Source organism: Neopsephotus bourkii, unplaced genomic scaffold (genome assembly GCF_033783945.1).
Source record: "Neopsephotus bourkii isolate Nb327-2 ecotype Australia unplaced genomic scaffold, CSIRO-AGI_Nbou_v1 NB_749, whole genome shotgun sequence".
NCBI classification, from domain to species: domain Eukaryota; kingdom Metazoa; phylum Chordata; class Aves; order Psittaciformes; family Psittacidae; genus Neopsephotus; species Neopsephotus bourkii.
In genome coordinates, this window is record NW_026901247.1 from 307,398 (window position 1) to 318,670 (window position 11,273).

The window sequence follows — 11,273 nt, forward strand, 5'->3', positions numbered from 1 at the left end:
CCCCATCCACCCTGAGGAGGGAAGCCAGGGGGTGAGCAAACGGCAGCTTGGTGCTGAGTTACTGGCTGGGTTCCAACCACAGCACCTTGGTTAGTCCATGACACCAAATTTCACCAAAATTTCATCAAATTTCACCAAATTTCAGCAGTATGGCTAGGCTAGCTCCCCAGACTTCATGTAGCTGGACTCGCCTGCCTCTCTGCAGATGTCCACACTCATGGATGAGGAGCAGAGCAGGAGACCTGGCACTGCTGCAGACCTGGCAACGTGTCCTTCTCACTGCATTATTATCCTCCTGGCACAGGCAAAGCTCCTGCCAACGGCTCATCCTCCCCCCCCCCCACTGTCCTTCCCCACCAAAACGTGGGGTGAGGAGGCAGACAGGCTCCTGCTGAATGAGCCGAGTGTAACTGGAGGTGCTCAAGGGAAAACCTCAGCAAAGCCAGCAAGGGATGACAGTGCAAACCGGAGCAGGGGAAAGGCTGAGTCACTTCCTCCCCCAGAGCCCTAAATAGAGTGCAAGAAAATCCATTCCCCAAGCTGACAAAAAAGGAAGAGAATTCCCAGTTTAAAAAAAAAAAAATAATTAAAGTGCACGAAGCAACGGCAAAAACGGAAGGGACAGATAAGGCAGCCTCGTGCTGCAGCTGGAATGGGAAGGGCTGTCAGGAGCAGAGGGGGCAGAGCATCATTTCCGGCACCTTTCGGAACTGGGGCTCACTCATCACTTTAAACAGCAGCTCCAGCTCCAAGGCAAGTTCACGGACAATGGACAATGCTGGAATGCCACTGTGCTGCTGCCTCATCTCCTCCAGGCGATGCTGCCAGCAGCACCTGAGTCTTGATGGGAAAGTGCAGCGAGTCTGGGCAGAGCCCGGGAAAGCTTTGGGGACAGATTTTATCCACTCTTCAATGTCCAAATGCTCTACGAGAGCATGAAACATTACTACTAGAAGTAATAGTGTAATAGTACCTCATTATCCATCCCAGCAGGTAGGTGGCGAGGCTAAGCTCAAAGCTGGAAAACCCTTTTGAACTACTGTTACAGGCAGGAGACTCCAGAGATAAACCAGCCACCAGCTTGTCACTGCAAGCCTGGTGGTCATGCACAAGCACAGAATCCTGGGAACAGTGTGGTAACATACAATACAATAGTTCGGGTTAGAAGGGTCCTTTGTAAGTCATTAGAATCATCCCATCACACATTCCCTGGCAGCGCCCCTACTCCACTTCTCTCCTTCTCCATGTTCAAGATGATTTGGATCATTTATTTCAAGAAAATGTAGTGAATTACTAAAGGTATTTCTAGTTAACCGACCCACTTGCACCCAGACAAATGATATTTAAGCTCACAATTGCTGCAGCTTCTCCTTGTAGGCACAGAGAAAAGAGAGAAGAAATTTGGATTTCTCTCTTCCGCCCTCTTTCTTACAGCCTGTAAGTTCTTATCTTTGAGACCTGCAGTCCTCTGTCAAATCTGGCTGAATTAAACCCTGGGTTAAAAAAGCTTCTGGAGGAATAATGAGCGACAGCCAGTCTGTGCGCATAAGCCTCATTTCTGTTAATTAAAAAAAACAAAACACCAAACAAACAAAAAGAAATCACTGAAACACACAGGAGAAGCTTCAAAGCAGCTGTTTGAGTCAGTAAATAAACTGCTCACCCCATGTAATGAAAATACATTTAAAAAAAGGCTGAGTAAATACCCTTTCTTGGAGCTGACTCCGAGAAGGATGATGTGTGCTCTGCAGATGTTCCAAAACCCAGGAGGGAGGGAGAGGGACTAGCGCCCTGGGGTGAATCGTTGTATTAAAAGCACCAAGGCAGGGAAGGATGATGCTGTTCTGACAATGAAGTGCTCCACAGGGCCATGATGTCCTGCCCACCACCAATGCTGCTCCAAGCACCTGCAAAGGCAGGAGAAAACGCTCCTCTGCCTGCGCCAGCCTGGCACAAGGATGGACAGCGCAAGGATGCAGGAAGTGATGGAGAACTCCCCGTTCCCCAGCAGAGCTTTCCAGAAGCGTGTGTTTTCACTGCAGAGCTGCCGCCAGGATGTGAGAAACCGCTAGCCTCAAAATAAGGGGAAAAAGCTGTTGGAGAAAGACATCCATCACTTCATCACAGCTGGTCCCCTGCGGCTCTTCAGCCTCTCCATCCACATCCGTGACCTCCTCCACTTTTAGAGGCACCTCATTTAGAGGCTTCCTTTAGAGCTATAGCGGTGAGACCCCACGGACCCTGAAAACTCTCCATAACCCATCTATGAGCTTTCAATGATGAAATATGCACGTGGCAAGAAAAAGAAAATACATCATTTCCAAAAGCACCCTGAGCATCCTCCTGCTGCTGTTGTAAAGCCTCCAGCTGCAAAAAATATTGCTGCAAGCTTTAGGATCGCCAGCCCAGCTTCCCTAGCTGGGAAAAATGTAATCAAGGATGCCTCCAAGCAAATCACCCTGCTGGGAAGAGACATATGGATCACCAATATACCTTGATTTATCCACCCCTGTCTCTTCTCACCATGCAAAGCAAACACCACCTTAAACATAAAACACTTCTCTGTTATTAAACTCCACCTGACAACCATAGTACTACCACAACCCTTCCTGCTTTCTTTTCCTCTCTTGCCCAGACACCCATAATGGTTATTTTTGACAGCACTTTACTAACATTCCCACTGGCTTCGCTGGAGCTGGACGCTGCATTCAGGAGCCCTCCAGCCCAGAGGCTTGCTTCTGGCTGGGTTATGCAGGGAGCACCTAGCAGCAAAACAGCATTTGCAGATCACTGCTCTGGGCTGGCTTGGTTGGATTCAGCCTACACCACAGTCCAAACAGTGACCAGAATGCACAATTCTCTGCAGAACAAAAAATCCTTTAAAATTCACCCCATGATTATTCCTGCAAGATCACCCATTATCAAACACCAAAATATGTTTTCACAGACACAAACTCCTTTCAAAGCCTGCTGCAGAAGCTGGTGGCCCCAAAATAACATCTTCATGGACCATATAGCAGAAGGGGCAGCTCACAGCCCTCTGTAAGCCCAGCTCTACACCAGCCCCAATCCCACCCAAGGCTTGCCACCCATGCTGGTTGGCAAAGCTCTGCCTTCACAAACATGCTCAATGCTTATGATGGCTGAGACACCTTAAACATCTGCAGTGCATTCTGTTCTAGCTCTGAAGTGTTCTGCTTGCAAAGACAGACTTGTGAGATTCAGCCAAAGGATGCAAAACACTTGTGATCACACCTACTTACTTGCAGAAGACCTTCTCAACACTGGCTTGGGGATGGACTGGGTGCCATCACTCCTACATCACATGGCATAGAGACCCAGACTGCTGCAGTGTGCTGCACTGCAGAGTCCCATGCTACTCTTCCCATGCCACCTCAGCCACTTGCCTCTGGTGCCAGCTAGCACCCAATGCAACCAGTGGCAAAGGGATGGTGACAGCTTGGTTGCGAGCAACAGCTTCTCCCAAGGTCCCAGTGAACACAAGCCAAGCTCCTCCAGGATTTCATGAGCTCACAAGCATGTTTCAGAATGAATTACGCACTCTGTTAATGGCTCCCCATCCCAGAAGGAAGCTGGTGGCTGTTGCGTGTCTCCCTGTAGCTTCTGCTTCAGTGCCAGGCAGGCTCCAGTGGTGGTGAAGCCTTCTCAGTTTCCCTGGCTGTACAAACCAGTCCCAGCAAGCTGGGCCAGCTACAGAAGGAGGAGGAAGGTTGGTTGGGTCGGGTTTTTTTGCATTAAGGCCAATTAAAATCACTGGTGGGAAACAAGAAGCTTGTGGGCACCCAAGTGCATCCTCAAGTCACCCAGGTATGACGTGACACCAAGGGAGGGTGCACGCCACACAGCCACACACCTTGCTCCTCATCCCTGGGACATCACCACCACAGGCATGTCATCCCACCCATAACCCTTTCTATCCTGCCACCTCAGGGCTACAGATGTCTTCCAACAGCACCCAGCAGCTTGGCAGACATAAGCATGCCATGGAAGGAGGTGAAGCTGAGCTAATGCTGGTGGCCACAGAGGAGACGCCCTCGGTAAATTGCTGTACGTTATGAAACCCTCCTGCGGCAGGCTCCTGGCTGACAGGCACAGCAGGATTTGGTCCTGCAGAGATAGCAGAGACACAAGTTTAGTTATGTCACCACAGCTTCTCCTGCCACCCAAGAAACCAGGTTTTCCTTCTCCTGTAACACGACTGCTACGTGCCTGGGGGACAGGGGAGGCAAAGGGTTACCTGTGGAGGAGAGGAGACAGGAGCAATGGCTCTTCTGAAGTAAGCATAAGACTACTCCTCTCAACCTGTGGTCCCTAAAGCCTCAGAACTCCTTGGACCGCCTCAAAGGAGTCTCAAAAAGCTAATTAAAAACAACAGATATCTAATACATTATAGAGACACCACCCCAATCCTAGCCACTCTTGGGGTACCTCTATATTGCAGAAGAATGACGATGACGATGCAGAGTCCAACAAACCAAAACCAACCATGGCACAGCCTGAGGCAGTCACGGAAGAACCAAAACCTCTCTCTTCAGCAGGAAAGTTGGTGGTTAAATATATAAAACTTTTGAGAACATCCAATGTCATCCCCATTTCAGTCTGAACTGAGCAGGAAACGTTTTCCTTAGGATCACCAGCAAGGCATCTATGTTGTAAATTACTCTGTGTATATATATGCATATACAAACACATACATAAATAAATAAAAACAAAACAGCCAGTCTCTCAAACAAACAGAAAATGATTGGTTAGCTGCACTAATCCTTTACATTGGATGACTCAGTAATGTGCTAATTATACTCAGGTAGCAGAATTGCACCTTCTCAGAACAGTTTCACAAGAACATCCCAAAGCATTTATGGAGATTCCTCATCCAGAAGCCTCAACGCTTCCACATTTTTGTGACAGGAACAGCAGTCCCTTCCCCTGCCTGATGAAGACCATGACCTACCCCTGCAGACTGTTAACTCTGAAACTTAACAATGGCATGTGTAATGCAAATGTCTTTATGCCTCTGCCAAGATGAAGAACAAAATCATTAGCAGTATTTAACTGCTCCATTGAAATAGTCAGGCAATATGCTAAATGTGCCCCAAACAGCTGCTGAAATAGCTTGTCTGCTACCCCATCTTCCATAGAAACCACAGGGTCTTGTTATGCTTTTAGGTGTAGCTTCCCACAAACACACGGGACCCCAAAGATTCAGTTGAGCAGCAAGAACTCAGGAAAATTAAGGTATAGGAGGATTTTCTTGCTGCTCTGCAAAGACCTGCAAGCAGAAACTCAACCAGTGATAACTACCACAATTTCACACTACTCCTGCTGGGAAAAGACCAAGCAGCAGCGAGGATGGCTGCAAGGAAAAACAGGGCAGAGAAACCCAAAATGAGAAGCAAGAGGGAAGTCACCATAGCAAAATTTGTCCTCACCAGGAGACAAGGGTAGAGCACTTCACCCCAAAGTGGGGAGAAAAGAGAGAACAAAAGGAGTGTTTTTCTCACCCAAGACCAAGGGCTGAAGGAGGGACATCTGGAGATAAAACTCAGCACCTTGTCATCTTCCCTTCCACAGTCTGGATCAAGGGCTAACAGCTATAACAAGTCTGTTTTCATGCTTTGCACATTCTTTTTCACGGATCTCAGGAACCCTCCATAGACCATTCCCATCCTATTTGTGCATGAGGTTGACTCAGCTTCGGAACAAAGGTGTCAAAACCAGCAAAGCCCCCCCCAGTAGCTCATTCCATTCCCAAATCTCATTGCAAAGGCAGAGATGGTGTTCATTTCACCTCCACAAATGGTTTCTCTGGTCTTCCATCAGCCGGGGAGGTCCTGGCACTGGGCTTTACCCTTCAGCTCACCCGAGACATGTTGCTTCCCTGCATCACCTTCACCTGCAGCATCCAACCACTGCTGTTCCGCTTTCCTTTAAAATCAACCTGAGATCTTATAAATTATATAAAAAGAATGCTCTGTAAGAGCTGGACAAGTCCTACCACACAACCTGACATTCACAGAGCCCTCTGGTGCTCCCAGATCACAGGGAGGGCTCAGACAGAGCTCAGAGGGAGACAGCTTTAGGTACAAGCACAGCCAGAGCTTCCCAAAACAGACACTGCTCATCTCTCTGCCAAAGCTAACACACTTAACGTGGGGAAAACACAGCCTACAGATTTCACTCAAGGCTCAAGGGAATAAAATCCAGCACAAGGGTTTGCTCTTCGACCTGAGGATCAGCAAGGGCAGAGCAAAGCCTTTATGGTCCTTAAAAGGAAAAATAACATGGACTGACACAATAAAATGGGGTTGTTTTCCGCTCACTGGAGAAAAAGTGTGACTATTTGCTTGTCAGGGTCACTTAAGACACAAGCGGAGTGGGATGCTTCGCTCCCCATCTGGCATGGTACCTCCCTGTCAGCATCTGGATATTCAGAGCATGGTCCACCACCAAAAAGGCCTTCTACATTTTGGAGGCGAGGGACTGTTAAATCACCTGATCTTATTTTGGTGTCTCTAGATGGAGGGAAATAACGTGGAAGCTCAGTGCACCTTTGCTTCCTCCTGTCTCTTCTGTTTCTGTTAACAAGGCTGTGACTTCATGCTTCATCCTATACCTGCCTGAGTGCTGGGGGAAGTGTATGGATTACTGGTTCAGGAGAGAAGGTGGCATAGAGGGAGATGTGGAAATGCCCTGTTTCAGAGGAGGCACCAGTCTCCAGAGAGGCCCAGGGCACTCTAGCCCTCCTCGTCATGCTGGGAAACAATGCCAGCCCCTTTCCAATCTAATGGAATGGTTACCTCACCCATTGCGGGGTCTTAACTGGTATGGGTCTCACCCTTTCCAGAGAAGCCCTGAGTGAGTCCAGACGAGGCCATGAAGATACTTCAAGGGCTAGAGCATCTCTGCTCTGAAGACAACTACTGGGAGTGGGGAGGACAAAGGAAATCCTGGACCTTTTCTGACACTTAAAAAATAAGAAAAAAATAAGACAGTATGATTAAACCCAAACCATAAACAACCAACCATGTTCCACAGAATAATGACTATGGGGGAAAGCGCCAAGAACATTGTATAAGCTTCTGGAGCATGGCAGGAGAAGAGAACGGAGAGTCCTTGCTGTTGGGGAGAGCAGCGGGACTGCAGCTGGGACAGAAGGATGCTCCAAGCAAGACAATGAAAAGGTTTCACATGGATTTAGCTGCCTGAGAATGTCTTCAGGCACCTGGTTCTGGTCACTGCAAAGCCCCATTGTAGGCAAACTCAGAACCTTTAGATAGGGTCTGGTTGTCCCTCTGCTGTGCTCTGGGGAGACCCCCCCTGCAGCCCTGATCCAGCTCTGGGGCAGCAGCACAAGAGGGCCGTGGAGCTGTTGGAGCGAGGCCAGAGGAGGCCATGGAGATGCTGCGAGTGCTGGAGCAGCTCTGCTCTGGAGCCAGGCTGAGAGAGCTGGGCTGGGGCAGCCTGGAGAAGAGAAGGCTCCTGAAGGGGAGACCTTAGAGCAGCTCCAGTGCCTAAAGGGGCTGCAGGAAACCTGGAGAGGGGCTTGGGACAAGGGCCTGTAGGGACAGGACAAGGGGAATGGCTTGAACCTGCCCGAGGGGAGACTGAGCTGAGCTCTTAGGCAGAAGCTCTTCCCTGTGAGGGTGCTGAGGCGCTGGCACAGGGTGCCCAGAGAAGCTGTGGCTGCCCCATCCCTGGCAGTGTTCAAGGCCAGGTTGGACACAGGGGCTTGGAGCAAGCTGCTCCAGTGGAAGGTGTCCCTGCCCGTGGCAGGGGTTGGAGCTGGAGGAGCTTTAAGGTCCCTTCCAACTCAAACCAGTCTGGGATTCTATGAGCCTAAACAGGGAGCAGCCCCAGGAGGTAAATCTTAATGGAAACCCAGCTCCCAGTGACTGTGTTCTGAGGCGCTGGGAAGCCAAGGACACCCAACAACGGCACCTTCAGACGTGCGGCACTGCCGGTGGCAGCTGCAGCCAAACCCATCCCGCAAGTGCCGGCCGCCCGGTGCCACCAGCATCTGCTGTCCCTCAGTGTCACCCACGCTCCCCGAGACCACGTGCGTCTGGAGTGACTCTGCAGGAAAGCAATAACCCCCGAACAACAACAAAACCTCGTCCGCGGCGAGTCCCCCCCTCCCTATTCCCAAACCCATCCCTGTGCCATGGACCCGGCAGCGGGTGGGAGACGTTCCCATTGGGAATCCCGACTGGGGATGCCCCCCCCCCCCCCTTGTAGGGGGTTACCCCCGGTGGCACCGCTCGCTCTGTGCACGGCCGCCCTACAATGAGGGCCAATAACTGCGGTAGGGACGGGCAGGATGGGTTCCCCCCTCTCCTTTTCTCTCGCCAGCAGAGATGGAAGCAGAGCCCAGCCCTGCCCTCCATCAGCGCTCACCGAGCGCTCCGGGAAGCTTCCAGAGGCCGAGCAGCGGACACGAACCCACCCCTGGCCCTCCGCTATGCGAGCCGAAGGGAGCACCGGCTCTGGAAGGGGCTGGGGGGGGGGCTCCACGTCCACACGGCAGCTGCCAGCACAGGGAGCGGAACCCACCCGGGACGAGGCCGCTCAACGCAGCGCCGCCACCGAGCCCCCGCCCCGGCTCCATCTGCGGTGCCAACACCCGCCCCGCAGCGGGTCCATGGCTGCTGAGGGAGACAAAAGGCGGGACGTGACCCCCCTCCACGCACACACACTCCATTACCCCCCCGCCGCCCCGTGCTGTGTCATCCCGCCGCCTTACCGGGCCGCGCTGTCAGGGCCGCGCCGGGAGCCGCATGGGCGCCGCGCTGAGGTGAGGGGCCGGCGGCGGGAGGGGATGGGGGGGGACGGGACTCACACACAGAGGCACCGCGGGGCCGCCGCCCGCCCCGGAGCACACACCGGCTGCGGAGGAGCGACGGGACGGGGCGGCCCCGAGTGACGCGGCCGCCAGCCCCGCCCCACCCCGCCGCGGCCTCCCCCGGCGCTGCCGGGAGTTGTAGTCAGAGCCCCGGGCCCCGCTCGGCCCGGCCCTGCCCGGCCGGATCCGCACGCACCGGGACCGGGTTCACACCGCGCGTTCAACGCGGTAAGTCCCGCTCCCCTTCCCCCCCCATGCGGCATCCCAAGGGATTCAGGCCGGGAACGCAGCCTCGCCCACCCCTCCTCATCATGGACCAGCGGTGTCCATGCAAGGGTGAGGGGTTAACTGGGCTTAAAGGAAGGAAATGGCGAGTGTTTCCTTATAGAATCCCAGAGTGGTTTGGGTTGGAAGGGACCTTAAAGCTCATCCAGCTCCAACCCCTGCCACAGGCAGGGACACCTTCCACTGGAGCAGCTTGCTCCAAGCCCCTGTGTCCAACCTGGCCTTGAACACTGCCAGGGATGGGGCAGCCACAGCTTCTCTGGGCACCCAGTGCCAGCGCCTCAGCACCCTCACAGGGAAGAGCTTCTGCCTAAGAGCTCATCTCAGTCTCCCCTCGGGCAGGTTCAAGCCGTTGCTTGTTGCTACAGTCCCTGGAGAAGAGTCTCTGTCCAGCATTCTTGTAGGCCCCCTTCAGGCACTGGAAGGCTCATTGATTGGAATCAAGTGTTTCCATGTAAATCAAGCATTTCATAGAATCATAGAATAGTTAGGGTTGGAAAGGACCTTAAGATCATCGAGTTCCAACCCCCTTGCCGTGGGCAGGGACAGCTCACACTAAACCATGTCACCCAAGGCTTTGTCCAACCTGGCCTTGAACACCGCCAGGGATGGAGCATTCACAGCTTCTCTAGGCACCCTGACAGGGAAGAGCTTCTGCCTTATATCTAACCTGAACTTCCCCTGTTTAAGTTTTAACCCATTACCCCTTGTCCTGTCACTACAGTCCCTAATGAAGAGTCCCTCCCCAGCATCCCTATAGGCCCCCTTCACATACTGGAAGGCTGCTATGAGGTCTCCACGCAGCCTTCTCTTCTCCAGGCTGAACAGCTCCGACTTTCTCAGCCAATCTTCATATGGGAGGTGCTCCAGTCCCTGATCATCCTCGTGGCCCTCCTTTGGACTTACTCCCACAGCTCCATGTCCTTCTTACGTTGAGGACACCAGAACTGCACACAATGCTGCAAGTGAGGTCTCATGAGAGCAGAGCAGGGTGGCAGGATCACCTCCTCAACCTGCTGGTTTCCATATCAATCCACACAATTCTGACTCAAGAAATGTGGAAAACTACAGAATTTAAACACCTTTTGAAACACCTATTAAACACCCTTCTAACCAACATCCTTCCAGGCTTTATGGAGGTGGTCTTAAGCTGAGCTTAAAAGTGAGAAACTGCAAGTGTTCCCATATAAATCAAGTGTTTCCATTTAAATCCACAAAATGCCGAGTCAAGAAACGTAAAAAACCCCTCAAATTTAAACATATTTGAAACCCCTTTTAAATACCCTTGTAGCCAGCATCCATCCAGGCTTTTAAGGGGGTGGGCTTTAAGGAAATTGCAAGTGTTTCAATATAAATCAAGCATTTCCATATATATCAAGTGTTTCCATGTAAATCGTTTCCATATAAATCCTCAAAAGTATGAGTCAAGAAATGTAAACAAACAGAATTTAAACACCTTTTAAAGACCCTTGTAGCCAGCATCCAACCAGGATTTAAGGAGGTGGGTTCAAGCACAGTTTAAAGGAAGGAAGCGGTAAGTGTTTCTATATGAATCAAGTGTTTCCATATAAATAAAGTGTTTCTATGTAAATCCACTAAACTCTGAGTCAAGAAATGCAAAAAAGCCCTGCAGAATTTAAACACATTTAAAACACTAAATGCCCTTCTAGCCAGCATCCTTCCAGGCTTTAAGGAGGTGGATTTTAGCAGAGCTTAAAGAGGATATTGCAAGTGTTCCCTTATAAATCAACTGTTTCCATATAAACATTCAATGTCTGAGAGAAGAAATGTAAAAAACACGGAATTTAAACACCTTTTAAACACCTTCTAAACAGCATCCATCCAGATTTACCTTCTAAACAGCATCCATCCAGATTTCAAGGAGGTGGGCTTTAAGTTGAGCTTAAAGAAAGGAAGTGGTGAGAGTTTCCATATAAATCCAGTGTTTTCATATAAATCCACAAAAAGCTGAGAAATGTAAAAAAAAAACCAATTTAAACATATTTGAAACACCTTTTAAACCAACACCCTTCTAGCCAGCATCAGTCCACTTTAAGAAGGTGGGTTTAAGATGTCCTTAAAGGAAGGAAACTGCAAGTGTTTCTTTATAAATCAAGTGTTTCCATAT

The 11,273-nt window shown here is 50.8% G+C and overlaps 1 protein-coding gene across 4 annotated transcripts in view; it reads right to left on the reverse strand.

Moving 5' to 3' along the window:
* Positions 1 to 8,935, reverse strand: part of CTIF (cap binding complex dependent translation initiation factor) — a 154,632-nt gene extending 145,697 nt beyond the window's left edge. The window contains exon 1 of one of the 4 annotated variants that reach the window (XM_061354819.1): positions 8,762 to 8,935. The gene's annotated coding sequence lies outside the window, so the exon portion shown is untranslated. The remainder of the gene's footprint in view (positions 1 to 8,761) is intronic. The other 3 variants (XM_061354818.1, XM_061354821.1, XM_061354820.1) reach the window with 3 other exon arrangements.
* Positions 8,936 to 11,273: the final 2,338 nt, after the last annotated feature.